Genomic DNA, 22406 nt, shown 5'->3' with positions numbered 1-22406 from the left:
ACTGCTTCTATAAAAGCAGAAGAGCACAGAACAAGGAATTTTAATCAGCGGGGCGAATCTTTAAATACTATATCAAGGCTACCTCCACCTGGAGAGAAGATATGACGTAATGCTCTGGTGAAACAAAAAGGCGAAGGCCGGGCCCGGGTGGTGCCGGCGGCTGGGGGCGGCAGACCCAGGCCGGACCGGGCCTCGGCAGCAGCGCCCGGTGCAGCGCCTCCCTCACGGCCCGCGCCCCGCCCGCCTCGCCTCACGCCGCGCCGCCAGGTGGCGCCGCCGCGCCGGGAGTCGCCCGGGGCGGGTGCCTCGGGCCCCGAGTCCCCCGGCTCGGGAGTGCCCGCCCGGGAGTGCCCGCCCCAGCCCAGCGGCGCCTGTGCTGTCTCCAGGCCGCCGCTCAGCAGCTTGTAAATGCAAGAGCGCTGCTGCTCCTGTAAACACAGTCTGATTATGAGTGTGACAGGCTGTGCTCAGGGAACCATAGCGCTCCAGAGCTGTTTGGGAGATTTTCTCCTGGTAGGTATGCTGTACAGCATTGCAGAAACTTACACGGGCTGCTGGCCCCGGCCTAAAAATAGCGTTAAAAGAGCGAAATAGCTACTAATCTTTGTAAAGATGTTATGTTAACTCCCCTAGCTCCTAACTACCAGCTCCTCCTTGGCGGCTCTCATGTGACCCCACCTGGAGTACTATTGCCAGGTCTGCAGTCAGTACCGAGGAAGGTGTGGACCTGTTGCCGTGGCTCCAGAGGAGGGCAAAAAATTAATCGGCTGGAACAGATGTTCTGTGAGGAAAAGCTGAGAAAGCTGGTGCTTTGCCTAAAGGAGAGAATGCTTTTGTCACTGAAAAAGTGGATTATAAGAAAGATTGGGTCAAGTTTCTTTAGCAGGGCCTGTAGCAATAGGAGACAAGGTTGTGGTTTTAAACTACAAAGGAATATATATAGAAGAACTCTTTCATTATGAGGGTGGTACAGTACTGTTACAGATTGCCCAGAGAGGTCTTAAATACCCCATCTCTAAAAATATTTAAGATCAGTTCAAACAGGGCTCTGAGTTATCTGATCTGTTTCAAGATGTCCCTGCCCATTGAAGGAAATGGTTGGACTGGATGACCTTTAATGCTGACTTCCAAACCTTCAGTGGCTGTGCTGCCACGTGACATGAACCTGAAAATAAATGGACTCTGCTCTGTCTTTCAGGAGACATCTAGTTGTGTGTATCACTTTTCAAAAGCTAGCTGCCAGCTAAAGGAAGCTATTAAAAGTAGTTATGGTGGTTGCTAGTTTCAAACCAGTTATGGATAAAATTACACCAATTTCCAGATAATGTTGCCATTTACAATTAGCATGACATACTCAGAACTTTACTTCTGCAAGATCTTTCCATTATGTCTCTACCACAAAGGAATTATCTGCTATGTCCATGACATCTCTTTGCATGGACTGGCTAACAAATTTGTCCCAATATACCCACTGAAAAACCTGCTGCATGCTTTTTCTGAGCATTTTATACGATAAGAAAGAGAAGAAAAACAAAACATAGATTCAGAATAAGCAACAGAAATGGAGAGGTGTGAGCTAATTTGCTTACTGTAAACATGCCATTCTGGCATGTTTCACTCTCCTTAAATAACTAAGTTGTCGACAATATTTTTGGTTTAGGGAGAGAAGAGACCTATTTCCCATTCTCTTTTAAAGAAATTAAGGGGCAACCCTTGTGCCGATGTCCAGAATATTTTATCTGCACCCTGAAGAGTTTTCCACTGTTCATGTCTTTTTCACCTTCTCTACTTTGTTGTGCTAACTACAGATGCATAGTAATTAAGCATAGATGTACTCAGAATGAACCCCCTACTCCAGGAAAAAACAAACCTTCAATTATAATAAACCACAGAAAAAGGATTAAACTTCTCAAATTTCAGTTGTTTGTGAAAGTGAAAAAAAGGTAGTAATTATGTATAACAGGAACACCTAGTAAACATACAAAATATCTATATTAATATTATTTAGAGCTTTAGTTAGTCAGACAGAGATATGAATATGCATTTAAGTGTTATGAGCTTTGTGGATCTTGTTAATGGCCAGCTTCAGTGGAGTGCATGTCTTATCAGAGGGTACAAAATTATTCACACCTGGGACTTCTATTGCCTCTTTCCCTCTTTTTGTATTAGAGAAACTACGGAAGAGTACTGGGTGGTATAACAAGTGATTAAAGGGCACTTGTGACACAAAGAATTTAATAAGCTGAATGATCAATTTTTATTGATGCTTATCCTGCCTTTAACACCTAATTGAAATATATTCTTAGTGGAAAACTTCCTGTGTCTTTGTTTTAATAATATTATTTACAGCATTGATTCATACCTTTAATCTTCTGCTCTTCCTTATATTTACTTGCTCACTTTTTATTCTGGTTTCTTCCTTTTTCTCTGCAGTCTTCTCTGGTTTTTCACGTTCACCCACATCATCTTCAGCTCTCTGACATTTCAGTCTGTTGATGCACACAAACATTCTGCCAAAACAAGTTAGCTAGAAATAGGGCCATCCTTAGTGACTGCTCCACTTTCAGCACTACATTGTACCAACTGTGATTGACAGAGCTCATGCTGTCCAGCCTAATAGTTCCTAAGTGGTGATTAACTGGGCTAGTGATACACGGATGGGGTTGATGGACACCTAACTTCCTGCTGCCCTAAATCCACCCAGGTGCAGATCCTTTACTCTTTCAGAAATGCCACACTGGATGATTTACTATGCTTTGCTAAGTATTGTGGTGGTTTGGTTGTTCATTTTGCCTCTACTCACCTCACTTAAGAGATCTGCTGAGTCTCACCCTGAGGAAATATAAAATGCAGAATCTGCGTGAAGACAAGAGAATGGAAACAAAACATCTGAAATGAATCTGCCAGAAGTCTGGTGCTTTGTCTAAACAGTATGAAATGGCAACTCAAGTTGTGGAGCTTAGGAAGCTAAGTTCTGGAGCTATGTTCCAAGAACATATGAGGATTTTTTAAGCGATGTTATTTTCCCAGGCAATCTCTTTACATCATATCTTCTTTCTAGTCTAACATTTATTTGCTTTGTCCTACCATACTCTAATTATCTAGACTATAACAATCCAAACTCTAATAATAACCCACTTTTCATTGTCTATTTCTGTCTTCATGTTCCAAAAAATAAAAGAATAATTTTGAGAATTTTTTAAGCCTTACTCTCTCTCCATAAATCAGTGTAAGACTTCCTTTATATTTAAGTGTATTTATTATGTCTGTGGATGCATTTGGTCCCACACAAAATATTAATGGTTTAAGCAGAATTGTGTGTTACAGGATGACAGGTGGCATACAAAGCTGTTGCACAACACCAGAATACCTGAATGTGCTATATGCCCAGATTATGTCATAAAGGAGGATCTGGAGATGGCATATTTTCTCACACAAAAATAATCTAAATAGCCATTCAAAAAAAAAAAAATCTTTCTGTGAAAGACTATGAAATCTATGGACTAAAACTCATAAAATATAATGAAGTTTAAATTTCTTGCACTGCGATAGCCTTGTGGCCCACTTTGGGTATGCTTATACTATAGCTTTGCTTAAGATCAGGCATATACCTTCAACACAAGAATTGTTATCCTGTGTTTTTCATTGCCAGGCGTTTGTTCTTAAAATGCATAAAATAAATACTTCTCAGATTAATTTGATAGAAATTTTCAATCAAATGGAGTTGGGCAGGTGCTTCAAAAGTGCACATACAGCAGTTCAGCTTGTAATTAGCTTAAGTCCCTGGCTCTCTGAGACGTGTAAGCTACCTTAGATTTATTTTTCTTCTTTTCCAGCCATAGACACTGTTCCCATGGGGAGATGGAACAGTGTTCATTACCTGACCAGTGCACAAGAATAGTTCACCATGGAGCAGGAACAGAGAAGACTCTGAGATAAAGGTTGCACTAATGGGAAATTGGAGCAAAAGGCATATAAATGAAACTCTAGAAACGTCTCCTTAGGAATACAGTTTACCAGGCTTGCTTTAAGGGCCAGAGAATTCAGTGAGTTTTGATATTTAAATATCGGGCTAGCATCACTCTTGAGTAATTTTCGTGGCCTAGCAATAGTTCCAGGGATTTGCCTAGTGTCACTGTCAGATATTCCCCACCACCTCTTCTGGTATGCACCCAGCCTCCTCACATGTTGCACATGTTGCATTTATTTATAAATAAATGCAGACAGCTTTAAACAATTGTGATGATTCAGATGATCTTCATCTGTAAGCTAATGATAATTCTGCTCTGACTGAAAGATTTCTAAGGCTATGGTCATTGACACTTGTGACACACATAGCAACTAGGCAGGCACAGCTTTTGAAAAGCTTATAAATAGAATAGCCCATTATGTCTTTGGCAAGGAGACAGGTTTGTTGCTTTTTAAAAAATTTTAAGTTTAGCAATATTTGGTATTTCTATTTAGATGCCATAGAATTTCAAAGACAAATTACTGTTCTTTTGTTCTTTTTAAACTGTGGATTACTGCAGTAAAATGTCATATTTTATGATTTATGTGAAACCTTGAGATTAGCTGCTCAATGCTTTTTGGAAAATTTGTAGTATTAATTGTTGAAGTTGTACTAACAAGAATATAGACTTCAGTACTCCAAAGACTGGGTTTCATCAGCAGAAAGACACTTAGAAAATTAAAACAACCGGAGGATAACTGCATTGTTTGTGTATAGGGCATGACTGCTGGAAAATGCAGAATCAGAAAATTATGAAAGAAAAGGAAGAGATGCCAGAGAAAAAAATGCTTGAAGATCAAGAACCGCACCTATTTATGAGCATAATATTTAGGGCGGCCTTGAAGGGAAAAAGGCCTTTATGAATCAATAAATTTTATACTACTTAGATTTTGATTTTACCATAACAGCCATAGTAGTTAAAACCCCGTCTTCTTTGCAGACTAAATGACTTTTCAACCTTCCAAGTTTATTGAGAAGTGTTTGTCACATTCTTTTAGATATTCATTTTGTGGTCTCAATATTTTCTAGCTGATGTATGTCAAAGGTATAATAAAGAATACTAAGAGTTAAAGAGTATTTTAAATAAATATTCCCATGCTAAATGTATGTCTGCAGAAGTTGATACAGTAGTGCAGCTATTCCCTGAAGATGCTATAATGTGTGCAGTTTTATGACTTGAGATAATTGTGCCTCAAAAAAGTCACTCTTGTCATTTTTCATTGTACAAGAAGTACAAGGTGCTGTTAGGGATTATGCCAATCAAAACAAGAAACCTACAGGATTATACTGGATTCACATGGGCTGTTACTGCAAACTTAAAAAAGAAGCATAATTGCTCCTCTGCTAATGCACTAGCATGGATGTTGGGCTTAGTCATATGACTTATCTCACAGGGGTTTCTTGGCTTGTTTCATAAACAGTCAGTTGCTTATATTCATAGACAGACAGACTAGAAAACTTCTGTTTCTGTTGCTCCTACAGTTGCTGTTTTAAATTTTGTTGATTACCTAAATTCCAATAAATATGTTTAGAATAAAACAGCATAATGTACAGCATTACAATTGCAATATGAAAGCAAAAGTAGAATTTGTAAGCAAAGTGATTAGCATTGCCCATCTAAACAGACAGCTCAAAACATAAAATTTGTGCATGAAAATTTTTGAACTATTCTTATGTAGTTTTGAATGAGAAGCTGAACAGGGCTCTGGTGCTTTTTAAGATTAGTAGACTTACCAGGTATACTATGCCTAGCATTCTTGTCTGTACAACTGTCAATGTATCTGCAGGCTGTGACATTCACCTGTGAGTTGCTGATGTTAGTTTTTGTTGTCTCAGATGCATTTCCACTTAAACACAGATTTCTGTTTTAATTCAGTTTCAAAGCATTAACTTCAGGTCATGCTGATGCTGTTCATTTTCTTTTCAGATTTTCAACATTTCAGGGAAAGGATTTAGGGCATTTATTGCCTTAACAGTTTGACTGAAACCATTCATGGTTTGACAGTGATGTGCTGGTAAAATGTTCTTTCACCTCCTTAGCCGCTTCTCTAGCACAGAACCAAATATGTAAAAGAGTGAATAGGTGAATAAATAAATAAATAAAGTCTGCCTGATAAAAGAAGACATTTTATGTCTGTTATGTACTTATGTGAGTTGTATGTATATAATTTGTCTAGGACATTTAATTTGTCTAACTAAGACCAGTAGTAAAAAACCTGCAGAAATGGTGTTTCACAAAGGCAAAAGTGGGATTTTTCTTAGTAAATCCTATGATGTACTCTGCACAGAGAATGCAGCCAAATGGAGGTCCAACACAATTTCACCTTAAGTATTACTGAAATCTAAATATTGAAATTACTTACTGACTTTTTAGGGTAACCATTGATTGCCTTTTCTTCACCAAGCTTTAGAGCAGTGTGGAAGATTTAGGTGTAGGAGAGAATAAATCCTAAGTTCTGGGGTTTTTTTGTTTTCTTTTTTTTTTTTTTAACAACAAATTCCAGTGAATTCTCATGAGTATGTACTGTTCATGAGGGGTGTACTGCTTCAGTTAGTGCAAAAGGGACTGCAGAAGATGTTAAGAGGAGAAGAATCTGAGCCATTTCCACACAGCCATGTTTATCAGCATTGGAAGTACTTCAGTCATACATCTGAAAATCTGAAGGGACTATAAGAAAGTTTATTGTTGAAATACCTTGTTTTAAAATTTTGAACCTTATATATTACAGCTAATATTATTGCTAAAAACTAATTTGTCAGCTTAAGATTTCAGGGAAAAGTAGCTTGGTTTTGTACGGATAAATTGCAAAGGTTTCATCCATCTTTGTTTAAGTCTGAAATTTTTAGTCACATTTACAGTCCACTATGTTGCGTTGGAAGTAATTTTTGTTTGTTTGTTTATTTGTTTGTTTGTTATGTTTTTCAAGGCTGGGAAATACTTTTTGAAAGTCACTTTCTCCACTAGAAGATATATCAGGTAAGTCCTCATTAAAGTCTTGTCTAAATGAATTAGAAAATCTAGATTTGATCCTTGATATTTTCTTTAAAAATTGCTGCACAGAAATGTATGACTTTTTTGTTAACATCTTTCAACAGCATGCTTCTGCCATTGTTGCTAGCTGTTTGGAACATTATTGCTCTGGACTGTGAGTGTCAGCAGAAGCTATTAATGGAAAAATGGCAAAATGTAAGACACTCTAATATAATGTCAGGGAAAATGCCTAGAATCAGAGAAACCTCTGAGCAGAGGTTCCTATAGGTTGTTATTTTTTTAACAGTGCCAAAATATGCAATAGTTTAAACTGAACACTCTGGTTAAGGTGGTTTTGTTTATTGCATGATGCTGTTATATTATCCTGTTACCTTGTACAAAAATCTAGTCATAGTCTGTGTTTGTGGATCAAATTACTGAGAATATAGTATTAAAAAAAAAAAGCTGGTTTGAAACATGGGGTAATGTAATACTTTATATCCCAGCTCATTTGAGAGGGGTATGTGAGTGAGTGATTCATTGTAAATATTTTTCACATTTCCATTACTGAGCAAGACTTTTGACCTTGCAATTCAAGATTTATATCATCTGGATGTGATTTTTTTTTTAATAGCTATGATCCTGAGTTCTGTAAGGTCTATTTATTATAGAAAATTCAGAGAATTTTACCTTGCGCTTCAGAAATCTGCTGTACCATTTGGTATTGTAGCAAACATTATGTTCCACAGAGAGTAGAATAGTTAAGTCTCCTTGTATATCAGAAGGAAAAGAAAAGGAGGAAAGAATGTAGGGAGGGAGGGTAGCATTTCTGCTTAGCCATATGTCACAATTCATGTAGCTAATGTTAGCTATATTAAAGACTTCTCAGAAGTGGCTTTGAGTCTTACAAGAATGGCTGGGGCAGGGATAAACAGAATAAACTGGGGTTATTAGTCTGAAGCAGTTGATTTTTTTCCCCAGGAAATAGTGAAATATGAAAAAATTTGATTTTCTTGTGATTTTTTTTCTAACCCATTTCACCAGTTTGTCCAGAACCCTCTGAATGGCAACATAGCTATGGAGTATCAGTCCCTCTTCCCCATTTTATTTGATATTCAAATTTCCTAAGGATTCCCTCTCTCCTTATCCAGGTCATTTTGGATTCAGTATCAGTCCCCAGGCTATACCACTAGTGACTGGACGTTGTGCCTCTGTTCACTACCCTTTTTTTTACCTGGCAATCCTTTTTTAAGTCCACTGTCCGTTCATCTATCTGATACCTAATCAGCATGTTTATAAGGATACTATGAAAGACAGTATTGAAAGCCTTGATACAGCCAAGACATACATATCCACTGCTCTCCACCTAGCCAGTCATCAAGTTAGCCAATATTCATCACTGTTTTGCTTATCTAATGCTAATATTATGAAACTCAATCATAGAATAAATTTTTGTGTGAAGGCCAGTGCCTCTAAAGTCATTGCACTTGGCAGCAAATATTTGATTGATGTCACTTGGTGATGAACATGCTGGAAACCTTATGGCTTTGCAGAACCAGCCATAATATGTTAGGCACTGCCACAGAAAAAAATCATTCTCAAAGGGTAAAACAATTGCTGGTACTGTGCTTTTTAACTGTGTAACACTGCAGAATTTCATGGAAGTGCAACATTTATCTTCCATCTTCCATAAATTAATTTCTGAACTCCGGAATACCTGATGTGTGAAAAGAGCAAAATTTTAAAAAGCGCAGAAATCTTGAGACAGTTACAAATCAAAGTGATGTGGTGGTGTCATCAAACTAAACTGCCATTTGATTGTACTTTGACATTAACCTGTTTATGTTGCCAAGGTTAAAAAATAAAGAGTAGGTGTTTATCATTGGAGGTGCTAGCTATTACTTGACAGCCGAGACATGAGAGTTTAAATCTATTTGCACTGAATTCAGCAGGAATTTTACCAATCCTTTTAATGGAGTAAGGAGTTTGCCTTCATTTATGAAGAAAATCACAGAACCTGCAGTGCTAGTATAAGAATTGCAAGGAGGTATAATTTGTAAGGGAGATTTTTTAAAACACAGGATCTAATCTTGCAGAGCTATCACTGGCATAATTCTTTCAACAGTTAATAAATTAGAACAGGGAAGCCCATGGTTCATAAGTAAATGACATGTACAGTAAGAAAGGCATGACGAAAAGGATAGAAAAGTTTACATATAAGATAGAAGCACTCAAGTTTTAGAATGTGGGCTGAATACATATAGTGTTGCAGTGTGTTGCAATTTCCTGTTTTAGACTTCCTAGTCCCTTCCCAGGTGTGCCAATACCTCTCTTCCCCTTCCCCTTGCCCCCTGCTGGGCTGTCAGTCAGTCTTAACATTTCAGCAAAGCCATTGTGTGGTTGGTCAAGTTCAAAGTGTGCAATCCAGGCCTGGGGTCATTAGCCTGTCTATGTGTCCCTTGTTCCCTGAGAACCTCTTCCTCCCCCTGTCCCTGGGCTTAAATTGAGCCAGGACCATATGCTTGGTATTCTGTTGGAGCTGTTACCAAGATTCAGACCTCTGTGACCATGGGATAAAACTCTGGATATTAACCCTCCGGCAGAATCCGTCTCCTTTTCCTCTTCACCCTAGCCTGAAGCCCTTCCACCTGAGGTAAACTGAGTTTCTACAAGCCTGGGTTTGTTTCAGTGCCCAGCTGCAACACCCAGCCAGCCAAAAGTGTCTCTGAGGTGAAGCACCACAGTTGCCGCCTTTAGCCCAGCAGCAAGGGTCAGACAAGCCCAGGCACAACCTACCTGGTAATATTGGGATTATATTCCAATATTTTGGTGCCCAATGTGGGGCAGAGCGACTCTGCAGCCCCAGGAGGAACCTCAGTACCTCGGAAAGACTTCGGCAACTGAGCATCCAGCTGAAAGAGCTCTCAGCAGAGACTTTGGGAATAACCCACAAAAAGCCTTGTGGACAGTTCGGTACCTTTGGAATATACATCACAGCATTAAAGTCTTGGTTGTAGACAAAATTAAAAACACTATAAAGAGGCAAAGTTGCAGGTGATTCCAATAACACAAAAAAAAAAAAAAAAAGAAAAAAAAGAAGAAAAGGTCTAATTTGTGTTTAAATGGTAGTTTCTGAAGACACAGATGAGCATCAGAGGGTGGAAATTTAATAAATCAAAACAATGAGTAAATTATTCTTGAAAAAAATTGTGTGCATACAATCATTACCTGATATTTGTTAACATACAAGTATCTGCTTTCAATGGCCTGCTACTCACCTGCTGTTTTCCAAATTAGCACATGTATTAAAACTATAAACTGGAGATTTTCTTATGGACTTATCGTATAAGTTTTAACAGCTCTTCCTTTTACCAAGCATCTTACAGTCTGAGAAGTGACTAGCTAGCCAGTGCCCAAAGAACAAATGAATTCATTTTTTTGCTTCCTTGAAGAATTAGTGATGCTTGAGATGAAATGAAAACACACAACCCCCTGAAAAAGTAGGCCATCGGTGACAGCACAGATGTAATTTGGAATAATAATAAAGAAACAATGCTGTAAAAAGTATGCAGCCTACTAGTGTGCCTCTGTGAGTGTCACTCTTCTGCACAAAACTTTCACTCAGAATTTCTTAGTGACAGAGGGGTTGGAGTCTGCCACTGTAAGCAACTAGGAGGCTTTGTACAGGTAAGCAGTTCTTTTATAGTTGTTATTGCAGTACATTACATACAAGCCAAGTAAATATGAAAAAAAATTAAAAAAAAACTTTTATACAGATGCAAATAATACTGACCACAAAAAAAATGTTAAGTTTTTTGTTAATTGTCGGAAAGTATTCAGAAATCCAGATCCATTATTGTGGTTCATCAAATATAAACTAACAACAAGAAGTAAGAGCAAAGGTTTTCTTTGTTGTTTTTGTCACCATTGTTATACATGATGACAATAAATATTACTACTAAAAATACACATATTTGTATATGCCATTGTGGTTAGTGATGTCCCCACAAAATGCTGACATTTGATATCTGGATACACTGGATATCTGACATTTGATATACCTGGATACACTGTCCCTGCTCTAGCCCTCTTGTTGGGAGTGGAATTTCTGCTTTCCATTGCAAGACCAATCATACCTTTTTCAGGGGTGGGAGGTGCTGTGGAGGCATCCACTATCATGTTGTCCAATTGGATCTTCATCCTCATACTCCCTTGAATGGGCCATTCAGTTGAGGGGGGCACTTTCTTTTTGTTTCTCCATAGGGCAAATGATTTAATGAGCATGAATGCAAACAGGACAGAGGTACTCAGTGCCTTTCATAGCCTCAGTCTTGCCAGCAAAGACTTGTGAAGAGATTCAAGAAGAAAGTGGATGCAGATCAAGCCAGAGTTTCTTTTGGTGAACTTGACCCATAGTATATCCATGGACAAGCTTCTTTGAAGGTTTCTGAGAGAGCTGATCAATATCTTCATAGGGCTGCTCCTTAGCATCTTTAAAAAAATGAAAATTGGAGAATATCTGAGATGTTTGAAGGAGAAACAATATTACACTTTTATGTAGGTTTTGCATGGTCTGTCTTTGGTAGTGGAGTGGCCACAGAGTTGGCTCCTGTGAACAGCTGCTGAACCTTCAACCATGTCTGGCAGAACCAATCCCTGATGGCTCTGAAGATGGACATGGTGCTGGCCAAAGCTGGGCCAATGAGAGAGGTTGGTAACACCTCTGTGCCAATGTACTTGGGAAAAAAAAATCAAAACAGTAGGGAAACACGGGTTTTGTTTACCAGCCAGAGAAGAGGAGGATGTGAGAACATGTGAGGAAAACTACATGGCAACACCTCAGTCAGTGCAGAAGGAGGCGAGGGGAGGAGGTGCTCCAGGCACCAGAGCCAAGATTCCTCTGCATGCCATGGTGAGACTCTTGTGAAGCAGCTGTGCCCCTGCAGCCCTTGGGGATCCATGAGGGATGCAGAGGTCCATGGGGGGTGCCCATGCTGGAGCATGTAGATGTCTGGAGGGGGCTGTGATCCACTGGGAGACCTGGTGGAGAGAGAGGGTCCCTGCTTCCAGGGTGGAGCAGCCTGTCCTTGGAGGACTGCACCCTGGAAGAGTGACCTGCACCACAGCAGTTTTGGGAGGACTGTGTGCCTGTGGGAGGGACTCACATTGTAGCAGCTTTGGGAGTGCTGCTGCTAAGGAGATTGAAGCCATGCTGGAGAAGTTAATGAAGAACTGTCGCTTGTGGGAGGGACCCCACAGCCTCATAGGGGAAGGATTCCTCTCCAGGAACAGTGGAAGAAGATCTGGGGTGATAAACTGACCAAACCCCTGCCACCTGTCTCCTTGAGCTTTTGGTTGGGAGAAGGGAGGGGTTGGAGGAAAAAGGGATTTTTTTTAATCTCTTATTTTGCTTCTCAGTATTCTCTGATTTTCTTGGTAATAAATTTACTTTGTACTTCTAAGTTGAGCTTGTTTTGGCCTTGGAATGTTTTCTCCTGGTCCCAATCTCAACTCTTGAACATTTTGTTGAATTTGAACCCAGAATTCAATTTTTCTTTCCTCTGCCCATCTATGGCAGGGGAGCATGAATGAGCAACACCATGGGTGCCTGGCATTTTGCCAGTGTCAAACCCTTGACCACATCTAATCAAAAAGTACCAAAATAACTATCTGAGGAAGTAGAAATAGTCAACCAGCTTTGAAACTATGATAGTGTATTGGTTTTGGTTTGCCAGTCTGAGTCACAGCACCAGTTAATGTGGTGGGTTGAGTGCTGGCTAAATGCCACTACACCCACTGAAATTATTTACTCATTTTCTGCTGTGAGATAAGGATTAGGAGAAGAGCAAAAGCAGGCTCAAAACTTTAAAGAGTATAAATAAAACTTTTTTAACATAACTAAAAGAAGAATAATAAGAATCAAAATAAACCTTCAGAACACTTCTCCTCCCCTGCCCCCACCTCCTCTTTCTTTTCCTACTGACAATGTTAAGAAACAAAATCTGGGACTTTCAGCCAGCTTGCCACCTCTAAAATAGTCTTCAGTTTGCTTAGGGACAGGAGTCCCTCCTGCCATGCCATGGAGACTTTTCCACAAGAAACAGTTCTCTTGTGGTTTTAATTTTCATGGATAGCAGCCACCCAGAAATCTACAAACATTAATTCCTTCTCACATTTGATAGTCTTCTCACAACTACCACAATGGGTCATCTCAGCTTATTGGGGTGCAATTTTAGGGGTAAGCTGTTCTAGCCTAGAGACAGAAGTTTTCTTCATCCATCTCTGAGAAAAAGAGGTCTTTTTATTTCTGTCCCTGCATCAAGGTTTCTCATCTTTCTCATTTCTCTGTCTATTCAAGCCTCTCATCAAACCCAGCTATTTCAACATCTTCTTGCTTCACCACTGGTGCCTTTGCTCATGGCTGTGGTTAGAACGCTCAATCCTCCCGATGCATTCCATGAGTTAAAGGGAAAAAGTTTCTAATGTGTCAACTACATCTTCACCATAGAATTCTCAAGAGAATTTTAGCCCAAAACTAAGGCATCTCCTCGTTCCCCTGCCATCTGGGCTTTGACTCTTCTTTCTTCACTGACATTGATGTCTCTGTGTTGTTCTCTTCACATCTCTTCAACTTGCCTTTTTTTCTGATTTGGGAGAAGTGGCACCCACAGGTTTATCTATTTTTAAGTGGAGTTCTAGAGTACTGAAAGAGTTAATCTTACAGCAGCAGCAGGAAATGGCCTGGCCAGGCCTAGCCCAGAGCTGCTCCCTGGGCTTGGTGGGGCAGGGTTTAGTGGAGGCAGGATGTTAGCATCTGCGCCCGGCCTAGCCTTGGCCCCTATCCTGGTTTGATTACATGATGCTTTTATCCCCAGTCATCTTGTTCTGTTTATGCTGAATAATAAGTTTTGCACCTTTAAGACTTGTTTAAGAAAGTGAAAGGGGGAGAGAAGAAGCCCCCAGTTTGTTTTCAGACACTGCACTCAGTCCTCCACATTTCTTTGCCTGGACTGTGCTGCCTGTGGATGGACAGACTGCAGGACAGAGATCTCCCTTGTTTTAATTAATTTTAGCTAGCTGAGGCAAAGTTCCTCAGCTAGACTGTTTTTTTCCCCCTTTTATTTAAACCTGTTTAAACCTGCTCTAAACAGAACACCAAAAGAGCACCAGCGGCCCACACCTGTGGCCCACCGGGCCAGGCCTGGGCCATGGCAGTTCCAGCACCAGAAAGACTAATAAAAGACTGAGTAAGCTAAGCTACAACCCAGAGAGAGGACTTTCTGAGTTTGTCATCTCTTTTAGAGCAACAAGAGGTTTTATTGTTTAATAAAGTTTTAGTTTTATTGTTATAAACAGATTTTTTCCCACTTTTCTCTAAAGAAATATTTTCTCCCAAACCAAAGAGAAAGGCCAATTGAATCTGCTTTCCTAGAAGAGCCCTTTTGAAAATTCTCTCCAAAATTTGCCCTAAACCAAGACAGCCCCACAGCCTCCCCTACCCTGCCCAGCCACCATTTCAAATCCAGAAACAAGACAGAGCTTTGGCTGTGCTTCTTTTCTTAAATATATGGATTTGTAGGGCGATTCTAGCTGGTTATTGGTTCTCTCAGCCATAGAGAAAGCCATACTATTTCCACAGAGAAGGGCACTTCTTTTTCCTTACCAAAAAGACCCGATTGAGTTTAATCCAGGATAGGTAGGTCACAGAATGACTCTTACTAAAAGCCGTTTCTGTGCCTGTGATTGTTAACCTTGATTTATCAAAGGTATTGGATTTCCTTATGTGAAAAAATAACCAGACTTTTGATCATCAGGAGTGAAATGGGTGTCCTTTACTTCAGCAAGGCTTTTGACAGTCTTCCACAATGCTCTATCCAAGTTACATTGATACAGTCTGAGTCAGATTTGTACGAAACTCATTTGATTGTTAGGCTCAGCAGGTTGAGTTGAAATGAGTTGCACTCTACCAGGTTGCTGGTAACAAGTGGGGCAGCACGTGGACTGACCCTGCTTAGCACCTTGATTGTTAACATGGAGGAGTTTATGGAATGCTTGCATATAAGGTGTTCCATAAACAGCAGACAAGGGATATCAGTTTTGTCCAGAGGGACCTGGAGAAGTTGGAGGAATAGATTGACAGGAAATTAACTATATTCAACAAAGTTAAATGCGAAGTCATACACCTGGGAAGGAACAGATCCCTTTATAACTGTACCTGGTGGAGACTCACCAGCTGATAAAGATTTCTTCTGTAACTGGCTTGTAGGATATGGTGGATAGGAGGAGCCTGTGGTGTGTCCTGGGAGCAAAGGCCGACAACAGCTCTGTGAAGGTAGCAGGTTTCTACAGACTAGGGACCATTTAGCCTGGAGAAGAGATGGCTTTAGGGGAACATAACAGCAGGTCTTTGGCACCGTCAGGCAACTGAAGAGGCACCAGCCAGTCTGTTCATGGTAGGGTATGGGGAAAACCTGAGAAATGTTGTCTTATATATAAAGAGTTCTGCTATCATTATAGTGCAAGGATTCCATATCCTTAGAGTTTTTTTCTCCTCAGTGTTTCTCATAGGCACCTCCTCTATGCACTGACTGTTCCTGGTCCTTGCAGTAATCATCTGACTTCAGTTCCCCCCAATCCACTCTTTTATGCCACTGTTCTTGTTGGCTACAAGTGTGGCCTGTTAAGATCAGGCCTGCTCCTAATTTTAGTAATTGATTCAGCTGCAAGTCTTTCGGGGATAAGATTACATGCTGTACCACCTTCATACTGTATCCCCCTACAGAGCAACACTGTGCAGGTGCTGAAACAAGAGAGAATCAGATTGGATCATCCAGATTACAGTTAGACAGTAGAGCCTGATTTAAAACAAGCCAGAAAATTTTAGGTTGTTATATTAATCTAGTCTGACCTCATATGCAGGACAATTAGAGGAAGATTGAACTGGTTTCCATCAGCCTGAGTTGTGTATATGTTCCTCTACTATGGTCTTGTTTTATATTTGTGCTGGTAGGGACCTGTAAAACCAGGGGCAGCTTGATTGTAGAAACTGTAGAGGAGTGGTCTGTGGGGCAGATGTTAAAGATGCCATCTCAAGAACCCTTACAACAGAGACTCCTGTTGCTACCCCATAGTGATAGATTGTCTTGTCTGCTTTGACTGCTTACATAAATGCAGTCCTATGTCAACACCGCAGTAAATTGTTTTGCTTTCAACAAACACTCTCAGTATCTATAAAGTAGCATTATGAAGTAGTTGAATCAATTTAGTCATTTAGTCAGATGTATAGGAGAATTTGAGATAGGTTTTGGCATGCAAAGGCAGCTTTATATTTCATAATATTTTCTTCTTCTCTCATGGTCTGAAGTTCAAATTCATAGTTGTGGTTTTGGTGGTATTTGTTGATGTCACATGTGGAAAAAGGTTATATGTGGGAATATGTATATCTTTAACAGTTGCTGTTGTTGATAATATTATCATTGTCAGATTCAGAACAGGGTTAAGAAAAAACTATACTGAAAAACATAGTACTTAAAAGTTGGTATGAAAGCATAGGTATTACAGGTTTTGGTTTTGTTTTGGCAAAGAAGAGGTTCTAGCCCTTGTGAATGTGAAAACAAACTTTTAAGTGGCTGAGTCACACAGAAAAGTCTAGATATTCTGTTAAATTTTGAAAGGTCTGAATTATTCCTGACACTTTTCTAAAAGTTTGTAATGTGATGGCAGAGCCCCAGTCAAAAGTAGTTTGAAAAGTATCAAGAAAACCTTCATAATACCTTCAAAGGATGCACTTGAAATGTTTCACACTGCATGTGTAGGACCGGAAGGGGGAATGACATTTCTGTAGTTTCTATTCCCCATTTATCTTGGCATTCGAAAGCTGAGGTAGACAGCAAATGTAAGTTTTGATTGCAACAGGGCAATAATCAATTAATTGCCTTGTAGGGGAGAAATGGCCTGTTCCAGCTTTTAAATATTGCATTGAGGCAAACCTTTTTATTACTTTCTCCTAGGATTGTCTCATTCCTGTAACTCCTGTTAATGCTTCTGCACACATGCAGGTTTAAAACAATATTTTCAGAAAACAGATGCTCTAAAATCTATTTTAATCCAACTGCTGACAATATGCAACTAAAAAAAGTAGGATAAACTTTAGAGTATAATGTCTTTTCCTTAATTTAATCTTTTTCTACCTCCTTCAAACTTTTCCTTTTTTTTTTTTTTTTTTTGGCAGGGTGCTTTACACATCCTCTGACCCATTAAAATCAATCTGATTCATTTTCCATTACAAAAGGTAAAAGCTATATGTATTTCCAGTCTGTTTTAACTGTATGTAACTTCATTGTCTGAAATGTAATCTGTTAAATGATTTCTGAGCTTGAAAAGCAGGCTGATGTCTGACAATCTCATGGCACTCCAGACCCCTTAGGATTTGTGCGCTTCCATCCAGAAGAAATGACACATCCCCAAAATTAAAAACAGACCATCTAATGGTTTCTGAGCCTGTTTGCTTTCAATATCTCCAGGTATGAAGTGGAAGAAACTGCTGAAAAGGTGAATGAGAGCAAAGAAAGATGTATAAAAGAGTTTATCATCATAAAAGGTGAGTTAAATAGAGTCTAAGTTTCCTGCTGTTTCTTGTGCAATTTTACCTGGCAATTTGCCCTAGCATAAATGGATGTGGAGACTTCCCTAACAGAAATTATTTTGGACCCTATTGCACAATAAATTAGACAGTATCTTGGACATCTGTGTTTGAGCAGACTTTTCCTCAGAGGTTTTAGAAGACCTCTTCAGTAATGGTGAATGATAATTAAGTTCCTACACAGTCTTCCTTCCTTGCACCTCTGAGATGCTTCTACTGTGACCTCTCATATTCTTCTCTTATTGTTTTAGGGTATAACCGTTTCTACATTTCTACAGAGATTTCTCCTTCCAGACTTCAGCTACTGAGGAATAAATGACGATGTGCTGTGACCTTTTATACTAGCATTTCACAGTCCCATGTGAATTGCAATTACATTTTCTCTTTTTGGCATATGTGGCCCCTCAGGGCTTTACACAGCTGATGATCTGTGGCAGGTCTCTCCTGAGTATCAGAAACAAGACTGCCCAGATGAACAACAGCTGCACGTTCAAGTGCAGAATTATTTCTCATGCAAAAAGGTATAAGAATTCTTCCTGGAAAAGTGAAAAAAAAATCTAAAGATGAGTAAGATATTAGTTACTCAAATACTTTTTTTTCAATTGAAAACCCGTTCTACTCCTACTTTAACAGTATACAGTCATAACCCATACTTATTAAACCTCTGTGGAAACTAGTAGTTAGTCATTCAGTGATCTGAGAAAAAAACATGGAGACCAGCATATATGATGAAAGGTGTTGGGATTTATGTGTTCCTCTTGCTAAGAAAAATATTTGAAGTGAGTGGACTTCTAAAATTAAAATAAATGTGTCTGAGAGGACATAGACGCCCAAATCTGGAGATGAGATATACTGAGCTACCCTGAGAATATTCATTATTTATATTCACTTTTGAACATGTTTGTTCATAAACCTTCCAGTCAGTTTAGTAACAAAACCTGAATAAGCATCTTGGTATTGTGATTTTTCATTTGATTCCTGTTTTGTGGATTCAGCAGTACTAGGATGTGCAAAAAAGCAAGGAGTGTGTTCTAAGTGCCGTAGGAGTTCAGTGAGATTCAAAAACCTCACAAAAGAGGAGCTTTAAGAAAGATAACCATTAACACTCTAAGAAAATAATACAGTGCTTCACTACGAATTTTGCATGAGAAAAAAATATCCTCTCCCAGTGCCCCATTTATATTTATGTGTGGGTAAACCGTTTTGCCATGCCATTGTTAAACTTGCAATTGCATTGTTGTCTGTGCTTTTTGATCTTTTGTTATCAGACCAAACAAGTTCTCAGTGTATTATAAAGCACATTTCTAAAACGTGTTCATCAAGTTTGTATCCTTCTAGCTGAAGGAAAGTAAGAAGATGCGTACAAAATAAGGTATTATCTTTCTAAAGAATAATTACTTTTGCATTTGTTTGATTCATTTGCCATGTCTTTGTGCTCAATGTGACTTGTTTGTAAACAAATATTTTGGTAGACCAAGACTGGAGATCACTGCAATATTTTAAGAAACAGGGAGACATTCATGCCTACTTTATAGAGCTTTTTTGAAACTTATACTACATGGTAGATCTGCAAGTGTGGAACAGCAGAAGTCTAGAATCAGTACAAAAATTAAGTGAAAAATATTTGCTGGAAAAGCAAATTGCTTTTAGAAATACCATTTGACATTGTTTTTGACCATCAATTTTTAAAAACATGGCTCTGTTAGACTATCTTCAACACTTATCTAGTCTTCAGTGTCATCCTTTTGCAGACAAAAATATGTATGCAAGGAGTGCTTATTTGTTCCTTAGACATTGGAAGAAATATAGCCTTTGAAGAAGCCTTTGATAAAACAATCTTATAAATTAAAACAACAACAACAACAAAAACAAATCCATAAGAAGTCTGTGTCCTGAAAATCCTCAGAAAACCCATCTGCTTTGCTTTCCTCACTATATTCTATAGTATTGGAAAATTCCTTAATTTTTAGTATTTTTATTTTATTTTACTTGATTCACTTGATTAAAAATTAATCACAATTAAAAAACATTGTCCAGAATCTGTGTTTTGGATGGTGATAGAATCTTCATTTTCATGCAGTTTTTTAGATTGCATAGCATGCAAATACAATGGTCTGAAAAAAGAAACTTAGAGCATGCATGTTACATGATTCATAAAATACTGTTGGAGAGCATATGAATATTTTTGGCGAAAGCTACAAGAATACTCTGATCAGGCTAAATTCTGTAATATGATGACTAAAATGATGGATCCACCATGTATATGGTAAATGGGAAATTACATAGAACTGCCATATTATTGGATCTATTTAACAGCTTATGAAAAACTCAGTGCCTACAAAAAAGCAGAACATGATATAAGAGCAGAGATAAAGCAATTCAGTGAAAACTGGCATGAAATTAGAGGAAAAATCAATCTTTGATAATGACAATCTTTTACCTAAATGTGAACTTCCGGCAGGCTAGGGAGGCCTGTTTATGAAAAAATGAGCAATCCCAGAAGAAAAATAAATTAAATTACAGGAGGCCACTTCTTACCAGTTTGAACTAGTTCTTTATTTTCTGCTGAAGTGATCAATTTTCTTTTACTCAAGTTATCAAATTATCTCCTCAGAGATTTTCAATTTCTTTGCAGCTGGTGGGTGCTTGGATAAAACAGAGGATAGAATTCAGCTCACATTTTTTGAAGGGCTTTGGTATCTTTCAGGATAAAGAATTCAATGTAAATGTAAGATTATTATGTAGAAGAAGTGCTGTGAACTCAGAAAGCAATTAAAAAAGACAATGTAGAAATTATTATCAGGTTCATGAACAGAATAATGAAGGGTAATGCATCTTTTACAGGAATTGCAAAATGCAAATGAGTAACAATGCTTATTTATAAACTATTATCAGTGTTGGCTGTGATGTGTTTGCAGATACAGCATATTTTAAAATGAAAGACAAAATTGCTGGAGCATCTAAAAGAAAATTAATAGAATCTACTAAATCCTGAATTCCAAGGTTATCATTGGGAATCTGTATGGTAATGACAGTCAAGGAAATAAACAATATCTGGTTATGCAAAAGCTTTTGGTTGGCTTAAATATTAACATGATGTATTTCTTATATAAGATTGTATAAATTTTAGGACAATAAAATGGAAATAAAATCCCTTGTATTATGTTCTCAGTGCTAATATTATTCTGAATGAGCTACCAGGAGAGATTTATCTGAGCTTAGCAATGTCATTGTACCTGATATGGCTATAAGAATGTTAAATGAAAGCTACCCCTGTACTTTGGCAAATCTGTGCACAGAAACTAATTTCTCTTTGATTTTATCAAATTAAATTAAAAATCAGAATACTTCTGCCCAGTATCTTTCTCCTCTACAAGTCCAACACAGATGTGTGTTGAAGGCAGAAGAATTCACTGAGGAGTGGTGGTAGAGGTAGTTTTTATACGTTCTTTTCCCTGTGAATTTTAATTTTCTGAATTAATTTACATTGTTTGTGGGCTTAGACCCTTAAGCCTGTGATAAGATTTCCTTTCGGAATATGACGTCTAGCTAATCTTCAAATGATGTCACTCAAAATGAGCAATTATATATAGGAAGGTATGCTAGTTTGGGCTAGGGTGGACTCACTTTTCTTTGTCTTAGCAGCTTTGGCACTGTGTTTTGGATTTGTGCAGAAAAGAGTGTTGATAGTACAGGGATGTTTTTATTTCTGCTGAACAGTACTTACACAGAGTAGGTTGGAGGTTTACAAGCAGCTAGGAGAGGACAGTTGGCCCCACTGACCAAAGGGATATTTCATACCCATGGCATTATGCTCAGCATATAAACTGAGGAAGAGAAGGAAAGGAGGGATATTTGAAGTGATGGCTTTTGTCTTCCAAAGTCACCATTATTCATGATGGAGCCCTGCTTTCCTAGAGACAGCTGGATACCTGCCTGCCCATGGCGAGTGGTGAATGCATCAAATATTTTTATTTTCTTGCACGTGTGACTTTTGCTTTACCTATTAAAATGTCTTTATCAAACCGATGGGTTTACTCAAGTTTACTTTTCTGGTTCTCTCCCCCATCCCACTGCAGGTGAGTGAATAAGCAGCTGTGTGAGGCTGAGTTTCCATTTGGGCTTAAACCATGAGAAAAACAAAATATCTTCCTGTGGAGAGAGCTGACTGAGGATACTGCTGATTGGCTTTCGGTCATTACTGAAAGGTTGTGGAGATGGATGGGAAAAGATATTACCTTCCAGTACCTGAATGGAGCCTACAAGAAACCTGGAGAGGAGCTATCTACATGTGACAGGACACATGGGAATGTCCTCAAACTGAAAGAGAGTAGGTTTAGATTAGATATTGGAAACAAAAATCATTTGAGGGTTTTAAGGCACTGAAACAGGCTGCCCAGAAAAGTTATGGGTGCCCCATGCCTGCAAGTTTTCAAGACCAGGTTGGATGTGGTTTTGAGTAACCTGGTCGAGGGGGTTAGGGAACTAGGTGATCTTTTAAGGTTCCTTCCAACCCTGGTGATTCTATCACTCTGTGTTTCAAGGATTCAGTCTGGAACACTATGGCTTGTATAGCTGACCTGCTAAATGGGCAAAAAGATTGCGGGGTTTTGAGGACAGAGGGTTGTTTTTGTCATGCTCTGTCCGAAGGCCAGTAATAGTGAGTTTCTTGGGAAATCTGTCTTGAACCTATCCCATTCAATGTATCCTGTTCTTCTGTGGTTGTGTCCTCACAAAACTTGTGGGTGAACCAAACAAGGATGTGGTTGATAACAGCTTTTTAC

The 22406-nt window shown here is 38.8% G+C and overlaps 1 long non-coding RNA gene across 1 annotated transcript; it reads left to right on the top strand.

Annotated features, from left to right (window-relative positions):
* The first annotated feature begins 40 nt into the window (after positions 1 to 40).
* On the top strand, positions 41 to 20849 carry LOC113459421 (uncharacterized). Its single transcript, XR_003380623.2, has 5 exons — positions 41 to 513; positions 6937 to 6986; positions 17212 to 17271; positions 17504 to 17580; positions 17874 to 20849. It is a non-coding gene; the product is annotated as an uncharacterized LOC113459421 (long non-coding RNA).
* The last annotated feature ends 1557 nt before the right edge of the window (positions 20850 to 22406 follow it).

This window comes from Zonotrichia albicollis, chromosome Z (assembly GCF_047830755.1).
Source record: "Zonotrichia albicollis isolate bZonAlb1 chromosome Z, bZonAlb1.hap1, whole genome shotgun sequence".
Classification (NCBI taxonomy): domain Eukaryota; kingdom Metazoa; phylum Chordata; class Aves; order Passeriformes; family Passerellidae; genus Zonotrichia; species Zonotrichia albicollis.
The sequence above is the reverse complement of the archived record's forward strand: the minus strand, read 5'-3'. Positions and strand labels throughout refer to the sequence as shown.